The sequence below is a fragment of the Carassius gibelio genome, chromosome A18 (assembly GCF_023724105.1).
Source record: "Carassius gibelio isolate Cgi1373 ecotype wild population from Czech Republic chromosome A18, carGib1.2-hapl.c, whole genome shotgun sequence".
NCBI lineage: Eukaryota > Metazoa > Chordata > Actinopteri > Cypriniformes > Cyprinidae > Carassius > Carassius gibelio.
This window is the reverse complement of record NC_068388.1, coordinates 22043940-22060947: the sequence shown is the minus strand read 5'-3', so window position 1 is coordinate 22060947 and position 17008 is coordinate 22043940. Positions and strand designations below refer to the sequence as shown.

At 38.0% G+C, this 17008-nt stretch overlaps 1 protein-coding gene across 4 annotated transcripts in view; it reads left to right on the top strand.

The window, feature by feature from the left end:
- The first annotated feature begins 307 nt into the window (after positions 1-307).
- The window catches only part of LOC127933820 (B-cell CLL/lymphoma 9-like protein), a 56911-nt gene continuing 40210 nt past the window's right edge, over positions 308-17008 (top strand). For 3 of the 4 annotated variants that reach the window (XM_052530833.1, XM_052530832.1, XM_052530831.1), the window contains exon 1: positions 309-683. The gene's annotated coding sequence lies outside the window, so the exon portion shown is untranslated. Of the gene's footprint in view, positions 684-17008 lie in introns of all 4 variants that reach the window. The other variant, XM_052530835.1, reaches the window with a different exon arrangement.

Genomic DNA, 17008 nt, shown 5'->3' with positions numbered 1-17008 from the left:
CACACACACACACACACATAATTTTTACATTAAAATTGTAATTCTTATTATTACACCTTTTAAATATTATTTTATATAGGCTACATATAGGCTATATATTTTTTTCTCTCAGTAAAACCCTTTGTAAACATACATTTTATAATGATATCTAAAAATCTATGATATTGTGAATTTTCATTATTATAATTTAAAAATGTATGCTAATTAGATGATGTATGATTATGATCAAATATGAGAGGAGCTCATTGAAACAGCAGGAAACAGTCCTCATATAGCTCTGGGTGAGTGAGTGAGCGAGAGAGAGAGAGAGAGCGAGAGAGCGAGAGAGCGTGTGTGTCACTCAAATGTGTGTACAGTGAGTTGAGTAATGAGCGCGAGAGCTGCTGTCTGTCTGAGCGCCTTCTGCTACCTCTACACTACGGGCTGGAATATGCAGACAGCGTCTCCAACAGCGGAGTCATGATCTGCCGTCTTCCCCGGAACTCGTCTTACGCTCGGAGCCGAACCCAAACAACATTTTGAAGCATCTGATATTTAACCAGCGGCTTTACTTCGGGGCATCGCATTGGTCGCTTAACACAGCCGGGCAGGATCTTGCGCAGTGGCGGCGGACACCTCGGGTGATGTCGGCTGGCCGTCACTTTTGACATCGGCCTCCGCTCGCAGACACACGGCGGAATGGGGTAGGAAAGCTCCCCGCACACGCACCCACACAAGCTCGGCGTTGAATGCCGTGACAGCGCGGCGCGTACTAAACGCCGAAGCATCAGACCACCAGTCGGCTGCGTTTATCGCGGCGCGTCTGTAGTGTAGAGCGCTCCGGCGCTGAACTCGCAGTCACAGCAGCAGCTGTAGGGATCCTGGAGTTAGCCTCGCCTGCTAACTGCCCTCTCTTCAGTGCAATGGATGCTAATGAGCTGACGATAGGCTCTGAGTAACGTCGGGCCCGTCTCCATGTGTCCGTGAAAAGCCAGGAAAGACTTGTAGCTGCTGTTTAAGAGTGAGTTAGGGCGTTTAGATGATCGTTTGAAGGTCTGGGTTGAGGGAAACGAGCTAGCCTGTTACAATGTCGCTACTGATTGGCAGAAAGAGGCAGGCACTTGAAGAATGTGACGGTGAATGTGGCCGCTGCTCACCATCACGGTCACGAAGGCTGTAGTTATACCGTCATAATGTCTTTAGAAAAAAAATTGTTTTGTTACAAAAGTGTTCTGCAACCTGTCAGAGCATGCATACTGGACATTAGTTTCTCTTTGAATTTTGAATATTGTGCAGATGAGAACAGTGTACAAGCAGCTCCACTTGAATGTTTAAATGTCCTTGCATCACACACAAAATATCAAACCAAGAGGCAGTTACTGTAAACAAAGACAGCAAAAGCACAGTTTGTAAGCAAAACGTTACAGGAAGTGCGTTCGGCATGTTTTGCATGTTTGTTTGTCAAACATTAGTGGAACATGTTCTTGGTTAAATGGAAGCTTCTCTCTTGGCTTCATTTACTTAAACTCATTTCATTCCACACCAAACCTGTATGACTTGCTTTTTCCGTGGAACACAAAAGGAGATTTTTAGAGTGATGTACAGGTTGTTGCTATGAATGGAGATTAAAGCTTTCAAGCTTCAAAAAGGAGGCCAGTGGATCAAAAAAGTGATTCATATGATATTCCAAAGCCATATTACAGCTTTGTGTGAGGAACAGACTGAAATTTAACTCCAATGAGCTGTTAAACGCTGTGATTGGATCATTAAGTCAAATGAGACTTAATAAGACCGTCATTCAAACTGGTTTTATGAAATGGATCAACACATTGATTGAAATGATCATTTCATTCACGAACCATGCATTTTCTCTAGTGAAGGTGTCATCTATTTATTAGAGATTTTTAAGGCTCTTGACAGCCCTAGTTCTAATTCACATTCATTACACTGAAAAGAGTGGCCAGGACATGTTTCATGGAAGAAAGAAAGTCGTATGGATCTCTAAACTACATTTATCTAAATACATTTTTTTGGAGTTATTCTGCTAGGACACCTGTGTGAACTCGAGGGGAACTGACGTTAGACTAATATCCAGTGAAAAGTAATCACAAAATTATTTAGTAAAGTGTAGTTCTAGTTTAAGAGAAAAGTATCATTTGTTTGCCATTGCCACTTAATTATATATTTTGTGTCTAATGGGGTGAAATTAAAATGTTTTTAAAGGGTCCAAATGCCTTTTGGTGTCACTGTACCATAATTAAAACCTCAGTATATTATCACGTGATTGATTTATTGCAGGCTCTACAAAAGCCTAATGACCTTGCAAAGGAGATGTAGTCATATTTATTCTGACCGCAAGCTTTTTTAATGTTAGAGTGACTTGGCATGACAACTAATGGTCTTGAAGGAATAATTCAACCATGGTCAACTTTGGAACAAGATTATTTATTATCAGCAAGATATTCTGCAGAACTGGATGGGGCCTGTCAAGCTCCAAACCCTTCACTACAATGAAGGCCCTGTTTACACTAGTGCTTGTCTACACTTGCGTTTTCACTGCAGTTCAGAAACAATCTCCGTCCACGCTACACAACTGAAAACGCGTGTCACGCGACCATTCATGCAGGTACAACAATGAGCGTGATGTCATCGTTCACAAGGTGGTTAAGGATACGCAGAGCTAATGTGTGCAGCCATGCCATCTTTTTCAAAAGTCCGTTTTGGTCCGTTTAGACTAAAACCCAACCCTGGAGTTCTCAAACTAAAACGCGGTCTACAGCATTTTCGAAAGTCTCTGTTTTCGAAGGTAGAAAACGCCAGAGTAGTGTAAACAACAAGCGCAACCTTAGCAAAAGTTATGGGTTTTAAAATGAAAATGCACTATTGTAAACATAGCCTGTGCACTACAGTACATTCCAATTACATTTCAACTAAATTTCATTTACAATCCGATTGATAAGCTATATATGAAACTCGTGAACCTCAAAATAAGGCATATAACCCTTATACACTTTCATTGTATGGAAAAGAGTTCCTGGTACTTTTGTAAAACATCTTCTGTGTTATATGGAAGGAACATTCCTAAAAATAAAAGTTCCAAAATAGTTTTTTGCTTTCTCAGTGATACCATAGAAGAACAATTTTTGGTTCCCCAAAGATCCTTTCAGTGGGCCGTTCTAAAAATAACCATTTGTTTCTTAGTATGAAGGACATTTTAATAATCTTTTTGGCAATATAAAGAACCTTTGGACCAATGGGGAGATTCCATGGATGTTAAAGGTTTTTCAATGAGCTTTATTTAATTTTTTAGAGTGAAGACAGTCATGCAGGATTGGAACAGTGTGAGATCATGAACAAACGGTCAGAAAAATATAAACTTTTGGGTTAAAAAATTTCTTTAAATATTAAAATGAGACATTTTGATGAGAAAAGTGCACTGTAGGTCTTGATTTAATCTATTGTGAATTGATTGTAAGATTGGGGGCTTGATGACATCACATGAAAAGGCAGAGAAATTTTTCTTTTTAATTTTTTTTATTTGAAATAATGTGTGCCACTGAATCAGAAATATGTATTGAGTAAAAAAAAATGAATAAAAGTTTGCATTCTATTCAAGCCCCTCACTGAAGGGTGCTACCCATGTTCCTCTAATTCTCTTTTTCCTGTCGGATCTCCAGGGCCTCAGTGACGCAAGCTGATTAAGTTAGTGGTGTGTGTGATAGAGGCAGGGATAGTGATACTATGAGCTGACCCCAGATCAGACAGAGCTGATAATCTTGCGGTTTCTCCTGACAGTTTTGGCTTGGAGGTCTATTTCAATCAAACACGTCTTTTCCCAAATTTGCCTCCATCATAAGAACCCGACAGACCATCAGTAGTAGTCAGCAGTGTGAGCGGAGAGAGAGAATGTGTGAAGTGTATTCTGGCAGTGTTTGGCTGCTCTTTAGCCCACTGGCCACACAGGCCATTAGCTAGTGCTGTGAGCGTGATATCCTACCACGCTATTTTTAGAAGCTCACAGAGTTTGCAACTTGATCTGAATTGTCTTTGAGGCTCAAGGCTCACAGTGTGCTCTGGCCCACATTGGCTCAACACCTCGTAGACATCAGCGAGTGTTTTAGAGCGAACCGCTCGAGGGATCTGTTTTTAAAATGATCTAGATAATATATAGTGTTAAAGCTCCAGTTATGATGTCACAGAGATGACGGAAATGTGACGTCAGCCTCAAATTGAGGTCATGGTGCTTTAGCCATGAGTGGTGAATGTGCTGGTTTTGTTAAGAAAATTCGCCATCCCATGTCTGACACTTTACAATATAGCCTTTGCATAGCCACACTTTAGGGACTGTACCGTACAGACATCATAGTGCATTAGTAAGTGTTTACCCAACTAAATTTTGCTTTTAGACAAGTCATCGGTCTTCATTTACAAGTAACTGTACAGTTACATGACCCCAATTTCATCTAATTTGTTATGCAAAAAATAAATTTACATCTATTGGATTCAGCATTTCGGATGGGCTGGGAAGATCATTCCACCAGCCAGGAATGGTAAATGAAAATGTTCTGCAAATATAGGGCTGTCACTATTCCTCGATTCAATTTGTGTACTTGATTGCATTTTGCCCATGTCGAGTAATCCACAAAATACCGGAAGTGGCATATTCCACGGACGAGAATCCATGAAAAGCATTGTTAAACTGTCTTCCGAGGCTTCATGATATATTAAACCAGGAGTGTCAAACTCAGTTCCTGGAGGGCCGCAACCCTGCAGGGTTTAGATGCAACCCTAATTAAACACACCTGATCCTGATAATCAAGTCCTTCAGGCTTATTTGGAAACTACATTGTTTGCGTGTTGGAGCAGGGTTACAACTAAACTCTGCAGGGCTGCGGACCTTCAGGAATTGAGTTTGACACCCCTGTATTAAACCATAATGTTTTAAAACAAGTACTGTGATTCAGTTAAATAAATATATGGGATATAGGGCTGGGATAAACGATTATTTTTTAAACGATTAATCTAGAGATTATTTTTTCGATGCATCGATTAATCTAACGATTAATTTTTTCAGACCGATTTCGATTATCTCCCCATTAATTGACTACTAACAATTTATACATGTTGATTTACATATCTGAATCAAAAAAACATGAATTCCTTAACATTGCAATATATGTTTATTGCTCTTAAAATTACAAAATAAAATACTGACTAAGAATGCATTACTTTACAAACCTTGAAGCCTTGAAAACACATAGCTTACTTAAACAAGCTTACTGAACACATAGGGCCTAGCTTACTGAAAAAAAGTTCTTTCAGATGAAAATAACAACAACTTGATGTCTAGGATTCAATAAAAAAGGTCACCCAAAATACTTGTTTAGAGCAATTGAAAGAATACAGTAACCAATGTAAACTTGAGGGCTTTAAGCTAATACAGAGAGCAGGGCTTAAAGTATTCCGGCACCGTGCCGGATCTCCGGCGTGTGGCCATGAGGAAAATAATAATATTTGAGAGCCTGCTCATGCAGTTTAATATTTTCGAGCCAATTTATTTATTCTACCAATCATATGAGAGGAACGCAGCTTTAACTAACGTTACAAGCCTATCAGAAGCAGAGAAGGGCGTGTCCTTGCAACACAGTATGATTGACGCCCATATGTCAATATTATTAGCCGTGTTTCCACTATCGAGCTAGGACCGGGCGTGCTAGTGCGTGCCAGGGCCAGTCGCGTTTCCACTGTCACTTCCGGGGCTTGATCGTGCCTCGCCGGGGCTTCCTCGGGGCCAACGGCCAGGTTTTTTCGGCCCGACGAAATCCTTGGGCCAAAGCGGGCCAGCTGGGGCTAGAGGAGGAGTTATGAACAAAGGCGGAGTTTCTCCGTGTCTGGAGAGCGTCAGCGCAGATCATTTCAGAAAGATAACAGCTTTAACACGGGTATTAAAGACTTTTAAAAATCAGTTGAGCTCAAAACTCACTATTAGTCAGCAGCAAGTGTTTGAAATAACTTGATCCAATGTGGATTATTATCACTAAACAAGGCAGAAATATTTATAAGCGATGTAAAAGACTATGCACGCTAAACATTAAAATTACCATGGTAAATGCAACCACTTGGAGAATTCAGACATCAGCTTCTTATTCTCTTTAACAACTGTGTATTTATTAAGTAAGTTAACATTTTATCTGTCGTCTGGTTTCAAGAGTTTAGCTCCACGTTGCGTATCATCAAAATACAATAATGATTTTTGTTCATGGGCTTTTATAAAAATAGAGAGTCTGCGCTGTGGATCATAACAGAAAGATAACAGCTTTAACACCAGCATTAAACACTTTTTTTAAAATACGTCAAGCTCAAAACTCACTTTCAGTCAGCAGCGAGTGTTTGAAATAACTTGATCCAATGTGGATTATAATCACCATATAAAGCAAAAATATTTATAAGCGATGTAAAAGACTATGCACGCTGGGCATTAACATTAAACATGGTAAATATAACCGCTTGAAGAAATCAGACTTCAGCTTCTTATTCTCTATCACAATCGTGTAATTATTTAGTAGGCTAACTTATATTATCTGTCACAAGCCTCGTCTCGAGAGTTTAGCTCCACGTAGCCTATCATAAAAATATAATAATGTTTTTGTTCAGGTGCCTTTATAAAAAAATTAAGATATTATCATTCACTCTTATAATGTGACGTATAGGCTACTGTGACTACAAATAAACAGAAACAGACTCGACTGAATAAGCAGGCTATTTTCATAAGCGTTAAAAATAAATAAAATAAAATAGAAAGTGTATTTATGTGTGATTAATTTTGAGTCTTGATAAATTACATCAATATGATCAATGTATCACGTATTCTATAGTTAAAACATCTTTGTTTTTGAATTTGAATATATAACAAAGCATGCAAACAAACGGCCGCTTTTATCATGTTGGTTTTGTGATCGCGCATGTTCCAGAGACTTATTTCTTAGTTTTCTGATAACTTCTCTTTTGATGGTGAAATAATGAGGTTGCATAACGTTGTTCTGAGAGGCGTGCAAAGGGCGTGTTTTAGTGACGTGCAGCGGTGCTTCAAGCTCCACTATGGAAACCCTCCGCTACTCTGGCCTCGGTGCTACTGGCCCGAGGCTATTAGCCCCGCCCGGCCCGCTTTAAGCCCTGGCTCGCACTGGCCCGAGAGTGGAAATGCGGCTATGTCACGTTTGGCTTGTCGGAGAAAAAAAAATGGAGCGCAAGTTTATGAAGCCTGGGGATGATGTCCTAGACTCCTAGCAATAGATAAAGTACTCAAAAATAAATGGCGCTTTTTGGCAGTTGGTGCAAGAAACAGAAAGCCCTGGGCTTGTTTCTGCATGATTTGCTCGAGGAACTGTATGCCAGCAGCACCAGACTCCGGTTATAGAGCCGCTGCCCGTGCACTCAAACTTACCACGACGTGCCAGGAGTAGAGACCTGCGCGGGAGGGATTTTTCGGTCCCGCTCCCGCAAAAAATGTGTTATTTTCTCCCGCTCACGCCCGCAAAATACCGCGAGTATAAACGTATAGCAGTTTTTCTTCTTTTTTTTTATATACATTGCATATTCTTCCTGCTACTCTTTAATTTTTTCACTTGCTCCCCTGTTGAATATAAATTAAAAAAAAGAAACGGAAAATAAACAAATGTTTCGTTTTATTTGCGTTTAATTAAAAGTAGGAACATGAGCAAGGAACAATTAGAACATAAATACAGTAAAAAAGTAAGAAATGTAAATAAAAAATATATACTTATAATAATTAGGCTATATAGCCTAGTATACTATAGTTATTTTATTTTGTTAGATATTTCCACTTTGCGGGAGTCCCGCAAATAATTTTATTTTCCCGCAACCCGCCCACAATAATATCTTGCCGCCCGCGTCCGCATTCACCCGTCAATGTCCCGCTCCGCGCTCGGTGGCGCTGGGTACCGCGGTACTCCCGTGGGAGTGCAGGTCTAGCCGGGAGCAGCTGACACACCGTTGTCTATGACTGACCATGTTTGCGATTAAAAAATACGTTTGTGCACATTTATACAAGAACATGATTTGTCATTCAGAAGACAAGAAAAAAAAAAAAAAAAAAAAACCTTAACTAGCCGGTTGGTTTCAAATCAACATGCGAGTACATCCCAGAAAAAAAAGTGATAATAGCCTTGATTTCACTTCTAATCTTCAGTTTAGCAGTTTAGTTCTTTAAGCACTTTGAGCACTTAATTATTTAAGCACTTTAAGCACTTGTTATTGTTTAGAAGATAACACTTTATTTGACATAGTACTTTTAAATAAATGGTGCCAAACATAATCATTGAAGAGATTCATGTCTATCTCAGTCTGTTTACCAATTTTAAGCACTTTAAACTCTTGTTACTGTATTTTTTTGTTATTATCGTCAATATTTGAATTAAGTCTGTCTTTGGAGTTTCTCTACAAACACCCCCCCCCCCCCCCCCCCCCAAAAAAAAAGTTCAGGCTCAGGATTTTTTTCCACTTTAACCCCTGAGAGAGTGCTTCTCCAAAAAAACAAAAATGAACAGTGGGAGCCAGCAGCCTGTCATGGAGAAAAAAAAAATCTCTGAATGCTCCGCGTGAAACTTGAAATCCGTCCTTTTTCTATCGTGTCTAATGATTTTGGTTAATATGCACGAGAGAGAGAGAGAGCTAGCAAGACAGCGCTCGTGTAGTTTGAAGACTGTGAGTGCGCGAGCACGCGTGAAACTTTGGTGTTTCGCCCTTTTTCTATTGTGTTTAATGATTTTGATTAATATGCACAAGGGAGAGAGAGAGAGCAAGAAGCGCTCGTGTTGTTTGAAGACTGTTAGTGCCCGCGAGCAGCCGGGGCTTTCTCTCGTACGCGCCCTGTCTATTCTACATCACTCACCGATCGAATAAGTCTTTGACAGCCGCCAAAAAGAGAGATCAATGCAGAAAAACCCATGGATTGGTTATATAACGTTGGACAGAATGTTGATCCGGCCATCGCGTACATTCAGCGCAGATAAGGTTAACGTTTTGCAAATGTTTTTTAGAGAAATAAAAACAGGTCGACGAATCGATGCGCATTTTTTTCGTCGACGTATTTTTTTCGTCTACGTCATCGATGACCTCGACGTGTTGTCTCAGCCCTAATGGAATGCATATATTACATGCATGTAGTTTACATACGTGCATCTTAGAGCGGCAACGTTCACAGTAAATGCTGCTCCACACAAACTGTTATCATGTGTGGAGCGTCGCAAACTTAATCTCTGCGTTTTGTTGTGAGTTTGTGTTCATTATAATGCTAATCTGGGAACGCAACTAGCGCCATTTCAACAGATCTGTTCATTGAAACTTCATTGCCATTTCAAAATAAACGTTTTATCCCTTGCTCTTAGTTTACACATTTTGATGACCTCAAGAAATTACATTGGCTTTCATAAAGAAATGACCAAATATTAAAGATTAAGTGGACATTTGAATTACATGTTTAGTCAATATTAAACCGTGATTAGATTGCGCAGTAAAGTGTAAAAAGTCTGTTGTTTATAATAAATTATTTATTTTACCAGTTTTGTTCAATAAAACCATGTAATTATTTGATTTTGATACTTTATTTTAACTAATTATTGCCTCATAGCTATTGTAAATGTATTTTAAGTAATTTTAAAGAGTATTGTTCGCTGAGGTCTATTCTTATTACCACAAAATAATTTATTATGAGTATCCGATTAATCGATTACTCCTCAGAACAATCGACCAACTAACTACTTGATTACCAAAATAATTGTTAGTGACGGCCCTACTGGAAAGTGATTTTGTGCCTCTGTGATAGTGCCACGAGGCGTCGCTTACTTGTAGCTCTCAGACTTCTGGAGGGGATGTAGATTGGTAAGAGTGAGTGGTATTAGGTGGGTGCTGAGCCTGCGGCTGTTCTGTATGCAAGCATCAATGCCTTGAACTTGATGCAAGCCACAAGTGGTAACCAGTGCAGTGAGATAAAGAGAGGTGTGATGTGGGCCTTTTGGGCTCATTGAAGATCAGTTGTTGATTGCAAGTGAAGGAAGTCCAGCCAGAAGAGCATTGCCATATAGTACAGCCTAGAAATGACAAGGGCCTGGACAAGAAGAAAAATACAGTTCCTACGAACAAAGACTTGAATACTTGTTCCCTGATGCATATTTTTTAATGTTTTAATTGAAATAATAATGCATATTACTGATAAAAAATTAAGTTTTGATATATTTATGGTAGGAAATTTACAAAATATTTTCATGGAATATGAGCTTTACTTAATATCCTAATGAGTTTTGTGATGAAAGAAAAATCGATAATGTTTTTTTGGCTATTGCTAAAAAATATACCTATACGACTTAGGAAAAATATTTTTCTTTTTATTGTGGACAATCTTATACAGTGTGTCGTTGACCTTTATGGGAGCAGTCATGGTTCTCAAATGTATTCTTATTCTCATTACAAGCTGTCAAATCTGGATTGCTCTTAATGAGAAATCCTGTGTCCACAGTTACTTAATTAGCATAATACACAGACCATTTCCATATAAGGGCTTTCCACATGTCCTCTCCTGTTCAGCCATTCAAAACTCTCTGCAAACAGGTTTCTGATCACTCCCTCCGGCTGTCATTGGTTAAACAAGCAGATAGTCCTCTCAAGCCCACACCATTCATGCACTCAGTGTTGCTGTGTCCGGCCAGTTGGGCTTCTTAAATAAACAGAGCAATGTTTTGACAGCAGCACAGAGTCACACTGTTTGCACTTTTTCAGAGGAATCGACCTCGAAATTCCATACTTATAGTTGTCTTTGAATATCTCTGGATAATATATAAAAAAAAAATGATTTCTTAAAAAATGTGTAACTCCTTTGTGTAAATTTAGAAGGCTTCATGTACTGGTGTGTGTGTTACAGAAAAAGGTTCTTCCTGGACACTGAGTTTACTGTGGAACTGAGTGACCTGAGTTAACCTCACGTTCAAACCTACAATTCACCTCTGCTTCTGTGGAAACATAGACTAGACTAGACTACATTGTGACGTCACATTTCAGTTCGAAGGAACATTTATCTGATAATGCACTTGAATTGTTGAGATTCTTTCTGATTGTTTTTATAGATACAGTGAGAGATGAATGGGGAAATCACAGGGGGGGGAAAGCAGGAAGTGAGATCACTGAATGACACTAGCTGAATACGAACTGCGCAGACGGTGGTGTTGGAACAACCTGAAAAGATGGGAAGATATATTGTAAATCTGACAAGCTTCTCCTCACTAGTATGACGCAGATGTAAATGTCTGATTGTCTTGATTACTCATATGAGAGATTTCAGAGAGCCCAGTCACTCAACATTTTTGTAAAACACTGAATTCTAAAAGTTAAGTTGGATCTCAAAATGCATTACAAAATGTCCATAATAATTTATGTATGAAAAGTGTATGTATTATTTAGATATTATATTAAATTTATATATAAATAAATAATTTTAGCAATGGTTAAATGTAGATGAGCTTGTTCCTTCATCAAAACATATTTAGAGAATTCAGCATTACATCACTTACTAACCTCTGCAGTGAACGGGTGCCGTCAGAATGAGAGTCCAGACAACTGGTAAAAACATCCCAATAATCCACAAGTATTTCTGACATATTAGTTCTGCGCATATTTCTCTCTTTATTCAGACAAGACGACTTTTCCACTGGACAAATTAAAGGGTTAGTTCATCCAAAAATGAAAATAATGTCATTAATGACTCACCCTCATGTCGTTACAAACCTTTAAGACCTCCGTTCATCTTCGTAACTCAGTTTAAGATATTTCTTATTTAGTCTGAAAGCTTTCTGTCCCTCCATTAAAACTACGACTTTATTCAGCATTGTCCTCTCTTCCGGGTCTGTTGTGAGCGCGTTCAGTGGCACTGCTGACGTGTATTATCTTTGTTATTAGGCGCACCAGAAAACACGTCAGGAACGGGCGTCACTGCAGCATCGTGAACACACTCACAACAGACCCGGAAGAGAAGACAATGCTGAATAAAGTCGTAATTTTTTTTTTTTTTTGGACCAAAATGTATTTTCGATGCTTCAACAAATTCTAACTGACCCTCTGATGTCACATGGACTACTTTGATTATGTTTTTATTACCTTTCTGGACATGGACAGTATACTGTACATACATTTTCAATGGAGGGACTGAGAGCTCTCGGACTAAATCTAAAATATCTTAAACTGTGTTCTGAAGATGAACGGAGGTCTTACGGGTTTGGAACGACATACGTGTGAATCACTAATGACATAATTTTCAATTTTGGATGAACTAACCCTTTAATGTCATATAGAGTTGGAAATTTGTAGATTTCACTTCAAAACATGTAGCTTTCCACTTCACAAGATGTTGATTGGTGAGCTGAAGTCATGCCAATTACTTGTGGATTATTGTGATGTTTTTAGCAGCTGTTTGGACTCTCATTCTGACGGCACCCTTTCAATGCAGAGGAGAGAGCAAGTAATATAATGCTAAATTTCTCCAAATTGGTGTATAAACAAACTCATCTGCATCTCGGATGGTGTGAGAATGAATAAACTAAACATTTTGGGTGAACTATCTGTCTTAGCATTGAATGTGTCCCTGAGGAACCTATAGTCTTGCGAAAAGTGGTTAGCATAAAAAAAAAAAACTAATAAAAACATGATCCGACTTGGATGGAAGCTTTAAAAATAAATAAATTCATATCAATTTAAATAATGTTCTTAATTTATTTTTATTTTTTTCCAGAAAGATGGCTAGTAGCTGGAGTAGTCCCTAGTCTTATTGATAAAATAAATAGGGTGTCCATCCATGAATGGGCTAAAGTTTAGCTCCATTGATTCTGATGGGGATGTCAGGTTTTGTGAAGTCTGCACGCGTCTGGGTTAGACACGTCTAGGTTGCCGACCTGTGCCCTATTCCAATAACGCTGTAGAACCAGAACAGACCTCTTCAGGCTGGCCTGTGCAAACATTTCACAACCTAACATACTGTGTATCCTCTCACCTGAGACCGTGTGATGCCACACTTCTGATCACCTCTGCTAAGGGACAGCGTTTGTCCCTGTGCCACCATCTGCTTTCATGTTGTTTAAAGAGTAGTGCATCCTCGCAGGCACACAGACAGGCATCCAGGGAAGGCATATTCACATCGGGAATATTAAAAACAAGAACCGCAGGACTACTGTATGTTACGTCATAGAACTATGAATGCACCCCCTCAGAATCACCTCATCATAAAAAAACAATGATAGCATGGCGATGGATTTACAAGGCAACAATGTAATCCATTTTATCACAGTACAGGCAAGAGGAAGGTGAAATGTTTCATCAATTGTATATCTGTGTTTTGGGTCTATTAAAGGCCGTTTGTAGTGCGTTGGAAGGACAGTAAGATCCAATGTTTGGAACAAAGTGCTTCTTATCTTGGTTAGGTGATCTGAGCTTCCAGATGAGTTACAAGTCGCAGCGCTAAGGTGAGCTATGAAAGAATAATGTGATATTGAGAAGCTGTCAGCATGCTGAAAACAACAGCACCGAGCTGTTCGACTCCGAACACTCCACAGTCAACACTTTAGGACAAACTCTTTGGCTGGATCGAGCTAGAACTCTGCCCTACATTTAAGGCGGAATGGAAATTATTCTGTGTGTGTACAAGATTGCTGTTGAGTTTGTTCCTCCAGCGCTGCAGTTGGCTGGAAGGCAGAGTGTGTGTACACTGGCTTAATTTAAAACTTAAATATTTAGCTTTACGCACCAATGATTAAATGCAATTTCTCTCATAAGAGAAAATTTACTGGAGTCTTTCCCCTGTAATGATGATTGATGATTTTAGATTTACAAAGATCTAGAATTGTGGAATGGTTAAAAGTCATCCCCCCAGTTTCACAGACGAGGCTTAAGCCTGGTCCCAGACTAAGATGCATGTCTGGGCTGTTTTAACTGAAAGAAACTTGCACAGACTGATCTTAAGATATGCAAGTGCAATTATTTTGTCTCAAAATGCACACAAGTAATGTTATTTCCTAAAGACATGTTTAAAAGATAGCCTACTTAAATTGAATAGTGTGTGCCATGCAAAAATAGGGTAGTACTTTAACAAAAAACATGGTAAAAGATTAATCTTCATTTGACAATTCAGCCCTTTCAAATGTCAAATTTGTTGTAATCACTGACATGACACTCTTTTTATTTTTTTCTCCTTCGGATCTATTAATTTATTTCAAAAAGACATTAAAAATTATATTTTAAAAAAGTATCTTAGTGCCTTGAACACACACCTTTTATGATAAACATATTATTAATGACTGATTTATTTATTTATTTTCAAGGCATAAACTGTCTGATAACTTAATGAATAAAAAAGACTTGTTAAATTATTATAAATATTTGAAAAAAACAAAAACAAATGTTTGCCCAGGAGAAATGATGTGGTACAACTAATGTGCAGAAATGGTGCAGGAAAAAAAAGAGCATAAAACAGGAAATTATTTCATAGAGAGGACCACTCCTTTCTATTAAAATAGATCATTTGACCTTTTATGTTGTAAAATGTTCAAAAAACATAATTATATTTATGAATTAACAATGCATATGATATTTGTAAAAATATACATTTTAGCTTGTGTGTGTGTGTGTGTGTGTGTGTTTATTTTATATATATATATATATATATATATATATATATATATATATATATATATATATATATATATATATATATATATATATATATATATATATATATATATTAGGGCCGGGACTCGATTAAAAAAATTAATCTAATTAATTAGAGGCTTTGTAATTAATTAATCGAAATTAATCACATTTTTATTGCATAGAAATATTTGACCTGAGAACAGTGAGAAGTAATTTTTTTTCACATGGATTTATAGTATACCATTGAATAATGACTGAATACATAAGCTTAAGCAACAAAATATTGTTTATTTTTGTTCAACCAAGTCTAGCAGACCAGTGCAATTTTTGCCATGAAGTGTAGCAATAGCATATTTAGAAACAATTTAGAAATAGTAATTAATTAATCTTAGTTAACGCGTTATTTTTTTTTGTAATTAATTAATCTCAATTAACGCGTTAAAGTCCCGGCCCTAATATATATATATATATATATATATATATATATATATATATATATATATATATATATATATATATATATATATATATATATATATAAGAAATGATTAAAATATGTATACTGGTAAACACATGTACTTGGTAGTTACAGAATAATTAATGTTAATCATTTGTTAAAAATAGTATAAATGTTTGCCAGATCCATAACACAATCATGAACACAAAGAGAGATATGTTATTTTTTCTTTTTCTTTCTTTTTTCTTCTTCTTCTTCCTTTATCCTTCTTCTCCCTTCTTCTATTTTTTTTTGTGTGTGATTGAAACAAACTTCTAAGCATTAAAGCACATCTACAGACCAGAATATCAGAGACTTGGCAGATGGTTGTTTTGACCTCCCGCAGACAAACACCACTCACACTTTCTTCAGAAAATGCCCAAATCTAGTTTTCACTTGCATGTCTCACTTTCATGCTGAACACTAGATCTAGAGAATAGAGACTGTACATCCACGTCTCTGTCTCACTCTCACCATTACACTGTCTGTTGTTACTGCGGCTGCAATTTGCTCTTTTTTTTCCTTGCTCTAGTTGGCTGATGGCCCAGAGTGATACAACCCAAAAGATGCAACCCTTGACCCCTGTGCAAAGTGAGCCGAGCTCTTCCCTGTCTTTACAGAGAGAGAATGAAACAGAGAAAGAGACTGCAGAGCTCACAGAGGGACTGCACGCTGCTCTTCTGTGGCCATGACAGTCTGTTTATACTGTACTGTATGTACTGCCCACCCTCTCTCTCTCTCTCTCTCTCTCTCTCTCTCTCTCTCTGATTTTCGGTTCTCTTGGGGGTCACATGGTATGTGCTCCAAGAAACTCTGTTCCACGATGTGATCATACTATATACACCCAAACCAATCATTATTGTTTCCCTCGTAACCTTTGTATTTTTCTAAATGGATGCTTACCAGGCCAATGCAGCAACAGTGGCTGGCCAGGGACGGTTTGCTTTAGTAAAAGGAAATCACAAAATGACACACTTTACACAGCCTTATGTAGCTTTTCAGCTCCGTGCTCATTGTCTTCCGTCGTCTGTTTGCATTTTCACAGCATGAAGGTAAAGTCGTATGAATTTTTGAATGAACCACACCGTTTTAAAATCTTCCTGGTCTACTGACATTTGTTGTCACATCTGCTTTGAACATTACAATGCACGTGATAACTTTCGTTAGCAATTTACGCTATTTGGCTAAATAATGCTAAAATGTGTGTGCTTAAATTGTTTGCCGGTCATAGGGATGTCAGATTTGTGACAGAAGCAGTATTTTCTGTCAGTTCTTTTTCAATGAATTAGTCAAAAAGATTACAGTGATTCACTGGAATTTATGAATGAGAATTTGCATTAAAAGAAAAGAGTCGACTCTGAATCATTGAAACGAATCGCAAGACGTTTCATATCGACGTCAGCATGAAACATTAGCATACCGCCCGCCCACTTGTTGCTCTTGTTGCTCTTTTCGCTTTGGTCTGAATGACAATGAAAATTCATTGTTATAGCCAGTAGCTGCCACATTTGGAGCACAAAATTAGTGTTTTCCCTGGTAACGTTGTGCACAAAGCAACACTGGCTGCTTTATCAGACATTACAGGCATGATGAAATTGAAATGAGACCAGTCGGACCAATCACAGCAGATTAGCGTCAGGCAAAGGAGGGGTACTTCAAGAATCTTCATGCAGCTATTTAATACGAAACGGCCACAACTGTATATTGCAACTCTATACTCTATGCCATAAAAGAGGTGCATATGAAATAATTATATGTTTACTTTTCCTTTAACAGTTTCTCAGGCTGCATCTGTTAGGGTGTTTATATTGGCTTCTTTGTCTTTGA